The sequence below is a fragment of the Bubalus bubalis genome, chromosome 4, assembly GCF_019923935.1.
Source record: "Bubalus bubalis isolate 160015118507 breed Murrah chromosome 4, NDDB_SH_1, whole genome shotgun sequence".
NCBI classification, from domain to species: domain Eukaryota; kingdom Metazoa; phylum Chordata; class Mammalia; order Artiodactyla; family Bovidae; genus Bubalus; species Bubalus bubalis.
Window position 1 is genome coordinate 147,797,249 of NC_059160.1, and position 9,190 is coordinate 147,806,438.

General features: G+C 37.7%; 1 pseudogene; it reads left to right on the top strand.

Moving 5' to 3' along the window:
- Positions 1 to 7,651: 7,651 nt before the first annotated feature.
- Positions 7,652 to 8,806, top strand: LOC123465737 (annotated as a pseudogene).
- The last annotated feature ends 384 nt before the right edge of the window (positions 8,807 to 9,190 follow it).

Consider the following 9,190-nt stretch of genomic DNA (forward strand, 5'->3'; position numbering starts at 1 on the left):
ATGTATCATGTTGTGGGTATTTTTCATATTTAATCTGCTTGCCACTCAGTAGGTCCTATATCAGGGGACTTGTGTCCTTTAGTTTTAGGACCTTGATTTGCTTCTTTGATAATTTCCTCCTGTCTGGCTTCCCTGTTCTCTCTAGAATTTCTTCAGAGGTGGTATCTCTTTTCAAAAAACACTCAGTAGGTGGTGTCTAGATTGCTATTTACTAGACATAATTTGCATGATAGTACAGAAAGGGAAATGAAAGACACAACAGAATCCAAGGTTTAATAATACACGAAATCCTCATCAAGAGACAAAATCAGTGGGTTATCACTTTCTAAAGATAGCTGAGCTAAGGTTGTCTCTTGTATCAAACAGGGAGTGATCACCACTTTTAAGGCTCTCCAGATATCCTGAAACCTCCAACAGTACCTAGCACATTGTGGGAAATTGGTGAATATTTACTGAATGAATAGATGTCCTTCACAAGTATTTGCACTTAAGTACATTCATTAGACGGAGAAGGCAATGGCACCCCACTCCAGTACTCTTGCCTGGAAAATCCCATGGATGGAGGAGCCCGGAAGGCTGCAGTCCATGGGGTCGCTGAGGGTTGGGCACAACTGAGTGACTTCACTTTCACTTTTCACTTTCATGCATTGGAGAAGGAAATGGCAACCCTTGTGTTCTTGCCTGGAGAATCCCAGGGACGGCGGAGCCTGGTGGGCTGCTGTCTATGGGGTTGCACAGAGTGGGACACGACTGAAGTGACTTAGCAGTAGCACATTCATTAGATAATAGAAAATAAACACTTGCACACACACCTCAAGCAGCATATTCTGGGGAGTTCCTAATTTTTATCTCTTAAAACATTTAAAATAATGATGATCTGGTATTTATATTTTTTGTCACATCTACTTCTCTATCAACCTGGAGTCACGATTCATATTCACTCTGGAGTAAAGGGAGCTATTTTGCTATAATAAGTATCAATTTTGACATTTCAAAATTTTATTATCATTTTGATGTTTGACATTGACTGTCAACAATTTAAAGTTTTTTTATTAAGTGCTGGATATATTCCAAGGTGAGGGGCTTAAAAGAAAGCCAACAAAATATGATAGTTTCTTTTTTCCCAAATCAAACTTCCTTTCATTTTTCTTAATGAATATCATATGATTTTTTTCCCAGGCCAAGTGACTTTGACTTTATTTATTCTTTTAGGAAATCGAGACAAATACACTCAATGACTCTACTTCTTGCCCAGCATGGCATAGAATGGTATTTGAGACACTAGGTAGGTGAATTCGGTCCAGTATCAGTTGGCTTTGAGGATGCTCAGCATTTGCTGTTTACAGTTTTGTTTGCTTTGCACTATGAAAAAAGCACACCAAAGCTATATAGTATTACTGGTGGTAGGTGGAAAAAACATGAATAAACCAGGAAGTATGGTTGATCTTTTCCTTGTTTACCTTTTATTTTTCCTTCTGCTGATATGCCTTACTCAACAGCATGTAGAAACACAGGTCCTTAATATCTCATACCCACCCATAAGAGCTAAGAAGAAGTGAAAGAGCAGAATTTGAATTCAGAATTGAGAAGAATTCTGTTGTACATAATCACACCATCCCAAAACTAGAGACTAGCTCTTAAATAGTGGATAGACCTTTTGAGGTCAAATCCAGGAGATTGCTAATTAAGACCTTAAAAAACATTCAATGGTTTTACATGTAAATTATTAACATTAAGTTAAAGTATGTATTCTAATCTTAAGTCATCTATTGATCTACATAGTTTTCCAAGAAATTGTTTGTACTTGCTATAAACAGTTGTAAGGTTAACCCAGGAGGCTAAATTCTTGGGTAAAGTGTATCAATTTGAATCCTTGAAGAAGCGGACACCAAGATGAGATCTGATGTGTAAGGGATTTATTGGAGGGAATGCTTATGAAAGACAAAGAGGAAAGGAGAAGGGGCATACAGGGAGAATGAGGGAGGTCTAACACCTGTGACAGGAGAGAGAGAAGGAAGGATTGTATGGAAAGAACCTCAGACCATAGAGCAATTTTGAGAAAATCTCACCCAGGCCAATGGGGAATCCCTGAGCTGAAGTTGCCAGTTAAAGGAATCCTGCTTTGTGGAGGAATGGAATGGAATGTTCTTACATCTTGCTGCCATTGACTGGGAATAGCCTAAGGGTTTCCCTGGTGGCTCAGATGGTAAAGAATCTGCCTGCAATGTGGGAGACCTGGGTTTGATCCCTGGGTTGGGAAGATCCCCTGGAGAAGGAAATGCCAATCCACTCCAGTATTCTTGCCTGGAGAATCCCCATGGATAGAGAAGCCTGGTGGGCTACAGTCCATGGGGTTGCAAATGGTTGGACACGACTGAGCGACTAAGCACACACAGCACAGCCTAAGTGGGGAAGCATGGCCTGACCCAAAAGCATCAGAGTAAAAAATGTATCAATGGTCAATCAGCTATGCTCCCTGCAGCAGTATCTCTTAAAGGAAATCTGAGTGGGCACTTCCATGACTACTACAGTCTACCTCTTATTCTGCACAAACCCATTTCTTTGTGTATGTTTGGGAAATAGATTTGCCATGGTTCCTATGGGCTTCTTTTCCTATGGGGAAACATAGAAATGGAATATTAGTAGGACTAAGCTACAGTCTCCCAAAACTGCAATTAGTCTCAGGCTGTCATTTGGCTCCTTAACTATCCATTCTAAGTTTCTTGTGCCCTCAACTACTACCTCCTCAGGTCATTATCATTAATCGTGTGAGTGTATTGTATTCAACTGAGTATCTGTCTTAGTTTTAGGAACATATTTTCTAGTAATATGTTCATGAGGTGGAAAATGTGAAAAGTTCCTTTAATTAACTAGCCAAGGACCCTGTCTTACATGACTTTAAAAATTTGAATCATGTCCTCTTAATTTCTAAACAATTGTGGTACTGATATTTGTGAACAAAATAAAGTAGATAGTGAATCATGGAGCATGTGAAGAGGCCACTGTTTTATTGGAAATACTTTTTGGCTCATTATTAGGTATTTTTTTCAATGGCTCTAATATTATGTAACATATTTTACTATTAGAAAATTTCTCTACACAGATAGATTATATTTGATAGAAGTGAAACAGATGACATGCCATACCTTTGTATTTAGAGGGGTTATATTCTTTTATATTTTTATTATTGATTCTCTTTTATAAGCCTGTATATTTAAATTACTGAATTCCCTTAGCCCGCTTTCTTTAATTCTCTGGGTTTCAGTTCCTCAGCTATAATCTATTATGGAATTTGTCACTACGTCATGAAAATTAATTAAGAATAGTATTTATTATAACTCAGAGAAGGCAATGGCACCCCACTCCAGTACTCTTGCCTGGAAAATCCCATGGGTGGGGGAGCCTGGTAGGCTGCAGTCCATGGGGTCGCTAAGAGTTGGACACGACTGAGAGACTTCACTTTCACTTTTCACTTTCATGCATTGGAGAAGGAAATGGCAACCCACTCCAGTGTTCTTGCTTGGAGGATCCCAGGGACAGGGCAGCCTGGTGGGCTGCCGTCCATGGGGTCGCACAGAGTCGGACACGACTGAAGTGACTTAGCAGCAGTAGCAGCAGCATTTATTATAACTAAGTTTTAAAATATCTATGAGGACTAATTGTTAATACCTATTAAGTTCCAGGAATTTTTTGGCTCAAAACAAACATAATCATTTTCATTTTATGCAACACAACTATTATCCTTTCAGCATGTTTTTGGGCAGTCTTCATAAATGGCAGAAATTAGAGGAAGATGAAAGCCACAGATTTTGACTAGCAGTATAAAACATTTTCTTTGGACTTTTGTGCAAACAATTTAAAAGTTAAAAGTAATTGGAATTTCTCCCACATATCACACGGGTATATTAGAATCATTAACATTTAGAACCATTATAGACGATGCAAGATAAATTGTTCAGTATTTCAGAAGTAACCAAATACCTGAGAAGGGGAACTTCTTCGTTATAGGAGAATTCTAACTAACTACTAGATTCTAACTAATAAATACTAACTAATAACTACTAAATTCTAACTAATACTTACAGAAAAAAGTATTAGTATGCAAAAAAAGTATGCAACTCCTAATGAAATAATGGACCTAGGCAATGATAACCAATAGATGCTAAAACCACTAAAAGGAAGGTTGAGTGGAGAACTTTATGATGGATCCATCTACCTGAAAACACTTGTCTACTAGTCAAAACTAAACACCATTAAAAGTAAGACAGAAACTGCCCTGGCGGTATAGTGGCTATGAGTCTGTGTTCCCAGTGCAGGAAGCGTGGGTTCAATCCCTGGTCAAGGAGCTGGATCACACATGCTGCAGTTGAGACCCAGCACAGCCAAATAAATAGAATGTTTTAAAAGTTCTTGAAAAAATAAATTAAGACAGCCTTGGTATCAGGTTGGGATCCTAGAACAGAAAAAGGGCATTCGGTGAAAACTATGAAATTTCAGTTACTGAACAAACTTGGATCTGCTGGCCTACCATGCAGCAAAGTCAACTTACTGACATCAGGTTGTGGTGAAGGAAAATACAGGGTTATTTGCAGGGTGCCAAGCAAGGAGAAGGAGCTGCTAATGTGCAGTAGACCTAAATTCCCAAATGGCTTTCAGAGAAGAGTTTTTAAAAGCAACATTTGAGGTGAAGATTGCAGTTGGTGGACTTTCTTCTGATTGGTTGGTGTGACGTAACAGGGTGATGTTCTGGGAATCTTAATCATCATCCTTCTGTTTCCAGCCAGTGTGGGGTCTATGTGCTTGTGGTCAGCATGCAGTCATCACCCTCCACCTGCATGGAAGTCTTAGTTCCTGCAGAACAACTCAAAGATATGCATAGATTGTTATGTGTATCTCTTGAGGAAGAGCTAGGACTCTGTTTTATTGCTGAAGCCATCCTTCTTAACCGCTTTTCCTTCATCCTTTCCCTAGTAACTGTTTGAGTCTTTGAAACTCAGGGAAGGCCTAGGAGACTAAAACCTTTGTTGACAAACAAGAAACAGGGACATGGAGGGGCTTCAGTACCTGGGAGATACTATGAACTTTAGTTAAAATAAGGTATCAATATTAGTTTATTAATTGTAACAAATGTACCATACTAGCACAAGATGTTAGTAATGGGAAAGCTGTGGGAATGGAGATAAGATAAATACAGGAACTCTACTATTTGCTCAGTTTTTCAGTAAATCTAAAATTTTTCTAAAAATAAAGTAATATAAACAATTAGACAAGCAGATATTATGTTCCTCCTGTTGTAAGGAAATAGGAAGTACAAAGAACCACCTACAAAGTATTTCTGACAAAAGGATCGGATCTAGAATCTAATCAAGCATCTAGATCAGATTACTAGTTTATTGGAAATGTGATGATAGATGACTATATTAAATAGTACCACAGTTCAGTTCAGTTCAGTCGTGTCTGACACTTTGCGACCCCATGAATCGCAATAGTACCACAAGGATGCAATAAACCAAATCCAAAATGTGGGATTTTTACAAGAGACATTGTTTCATAAATAAATAAGTGGTATAAAAAAAATGGAAGAGAAGAAACTGTAATACACTATAGACTTAAGAGATGTGTCAACCAAATGCAATGTGTTGGTTTTGAATCCTGTTTTGATGAAATCAACTGTGAAAAGTTATTTGGTGAAATTTGGACATGGATGAGGGATTAAATAATATTGAGAAATTACTTTTGATTTGTTAGGTGTGATAATGACATTGTGGGTTTTTTGAAGTTTTTATCTGAGAGATAAACAGCTGAAATATTTCAATTTAATATGAAAAAGTGGAAATTTTTCATGTTTTCCAAAATGGAAAAGTATAAAATTAGATCCCTACTTTACAGTATATACAAAAATAAACCCTAATTAAAGACCCAATTAGATTAACTTTTAAGTTAAAACTTGCATATTGCAAAAGTTATTATAAACCACATGAAAAGACAAGCCATTTCTGTGCAGATACCCTATAAAAAACTGAGCATGAGTATTGCAGCATTTTTTATAATAGCAAGATTTGAAAAAATCTAATATCTACTAATAGAAGAATACAATCAGTATGATTTATTCATTCTATAGTTCGTCTAGTCAAGGCTATGGTTTTCCCTGTGGTCATGTATGGATGTGAGAGTTGGACTGTGAAGAAGGCTGAGCGCCGAAGAATTGATGCTTTTGAACTGTGGTGTTGGAGAAGACTCTTGAGAGTCCCTTGGACTGCAAGGAGATCCAACCAGTCCATTCTGAAGGAGATCAGCCCTGGGATTTCTTTGGAAGGAATGATGCTAAAGCTGAAACTCCAGTACTTTGGCCACCTCATGAGAAGCGTTGACTCATTGGAAAAGACTCTGATGCTGGGAGGGATTGGGGGCAGGAGGAGAAGGGGATGGCAGAGGATGAGATGGCTGGATGGCATCACTGACTCGATGGACGTGAGTCTGGGTGAACTCCGGGAGTTGGTGATGGACAGGGAGGCCTGGCGTGCTGTGATTCATGGGGTCGCGAAGAGTCGGACACGACTGAGCGACTGAACTGAACTGATAGAAATCTATGCCACATAAATATAACAACATAGATAAATCTCTAAAATATGATGTGTAAAAAGATTAAATTTCAAAAGGTAAGATGAAATATTATGCCAGTATTGTTTAAAGTTTAAAAACACATAACACTATGTTATTAATGGACACACATAAGGCAGAAGTATAAAAACAAACATGGAAAGAATACATACCACCTCAAAGATGGTCATTATCATGAGAAAAAAGAGAAAGAGATGAAAAGGCTGGGTTTTAACTTATCTTGAGCTTTTTGATGATTTAAGAGAAAAACAGAAGCAAATAAAGTGAAATCTGCCTGGTGCACATACAGGTGTTAGTTACACTATTTTGTGTATGTTTGCCATATTTCGTAATGGAGAAAGTTGGGAGAAATGGCTGAAGTAAAAATGAAAGGACACATAGTCAAATATTTTGCCATAAACTTGATTGACATCCTTAACCAGGTGACTCTGAAATATGATCCAGAATCATAAAGTGTCTAGAATAATTCTTATGGAATGGAGTTCCCCACCTATCTTTTTTTTCCAGGATGGCTTCTCAAGTCAAATGACTTTGGATTCATGGGGATGGGCCTAGTATTAGAATCATGATGTGTTATTATGCATTCCTTTCTCAATTCAATATTACTAAATGCTCACTTGGTCCGAAATACTATACTAAGCTTCCAGCCTCTTCAAAACCTAATTTCTTTCCAAGCTAAATGATAGCAACCAGTATTGACTCTAGATGGTGAACTAAATGGGTGTGAATCTTACTCTACAAACTTGGATGCACAAGATATAAAACATTAGTTTTTAAAAATTAAATATATAGCCCCATTTGAAAGCTGATAGGAAATTTAGTCTTATTTTCTTTTGGTGCCCTGGTTATACTAGGTTGGTGCAAATGTAATTGCGGTTTTTGCATTGTTGAAATTTGCTCTTTGATATTAAAATACTTTCTAATTAAACGTGGTTATGTTATATAGCATTTTAATGCTCATTTTTTGCTTTATGTTTTTTTCTAATGACATTTCTTGCTGTTAATTTTATATTTATTTTAGACTAGAGAAATGATGTTAGACACAAAGGAAATTTGAGTAATTTTTAAATTTGAGTTCAAAATGAGTGGTAAAGCAGTGGAGACAATTTGCAACTTCAACAATGCATTTGGCCCAGCGACTGATAACGCATGTACAGTGCAGTGATGGTTCAAGAAGTTTTGCAAAGGAGATGGGAGCCTTGAAGGTGAGGAGCACAGTGGCTGGCCTTTGGAAGTTGACAATGACCAATTGAGAGCCATCATCAAAGCTGATCCTCTTACAACTACACAAGAAGTCGCGGAAGAACTCGACATTGACCATTCTATGGTTGTTAGGCATTTGAAGCAGATTGAAAAGGTGAAAAAAGCTCAATAAGGGGATGCCTTGTGAGATGACCACAAATCAAAAGAAATGTCGTTTTGAAGTGTCATCTTCTCTTATTCTACACAACAAGCCATTTTTCAATCAGATTGTGATGTGCAATGAAAAGTGGATTTTAGACAACAACTAGCAATGACCAGTTCAATGGTTAGACCTTGAAGAAGCCCCAAAGCACTCTCCAAAGCCAAACTTGCACCCAAAAGAAGGTCAGGGTCACTGTTTGGTGGTCTGCTGCCCATTTGATCCACTACAGCTTTCTGAATCCCAGTGAAACCATTTCATCTGAGAAGGATGTTCAGCAAATCTATGAGAAGCATGGAAAACTGCAGTGCCTGTAGCTGACATTGGTCAACAGAAAGGGCCCAATTCTTCTCCATGATAATGCCCAACTGTACATCTCACAACCAGTGCTTCAAAAGTTGAATGAATTGGGCTACGAAGTTTTGTGTTATCCACCATATTCACTTGACCTCTCACCAACTGATTACCACTTCTTCAAGCATCTTGACAACTTTTTGCAGGGAAGATGCTTCCACAACCAGCAGGATGCTGCAAACGCTTTCCTAGAGTTGGCGAGTCCCGAAGTACAAGAATAAACAAACTTATTTCTCATTGGCAAAAATGTGTTGCTTATAATGGTTCCTATTATGATTATTAAAGATGTGTTTGAGCCTAGTTATGATTTAAAAATTCATTATCTAAAACCGTAATTACGTTTGCACCAACCTAATATTATCTCAATAACCACCTTGATAATTCACTTCTTATTGACTGTCTTCATTCTCCTATCTTACTTCCCCATTGCCTTACTCTCCTAAATAAACTCATTACATTTGAATCTTCTTTGGTATGTTTGGAGGAACCCAAACAGAGGCAATTAAGCATTAGGGCATCCCTACCTCACCTCAACCTCTTTGTTCATAAATGTAAGAGTTATTTAATAATGACGAACTCAACTAACCTATTTTTCAGCATAGTAAGCTTCCTTTACCGGCAATTAATTGTACTGACATTTTAATGACATGTTTTCAAGAATGCACCTTGTATAAATGCATGTCATAACATACACCAACAAGATGTTCCAGTACTGATTCATGGGTCACAGGTAGTCATGGAATTATGATACATTTTATGGGTGTATCATACTTCACTAGGCTTGAGCTTCCATCTAAATGCTCAGGAAATCTA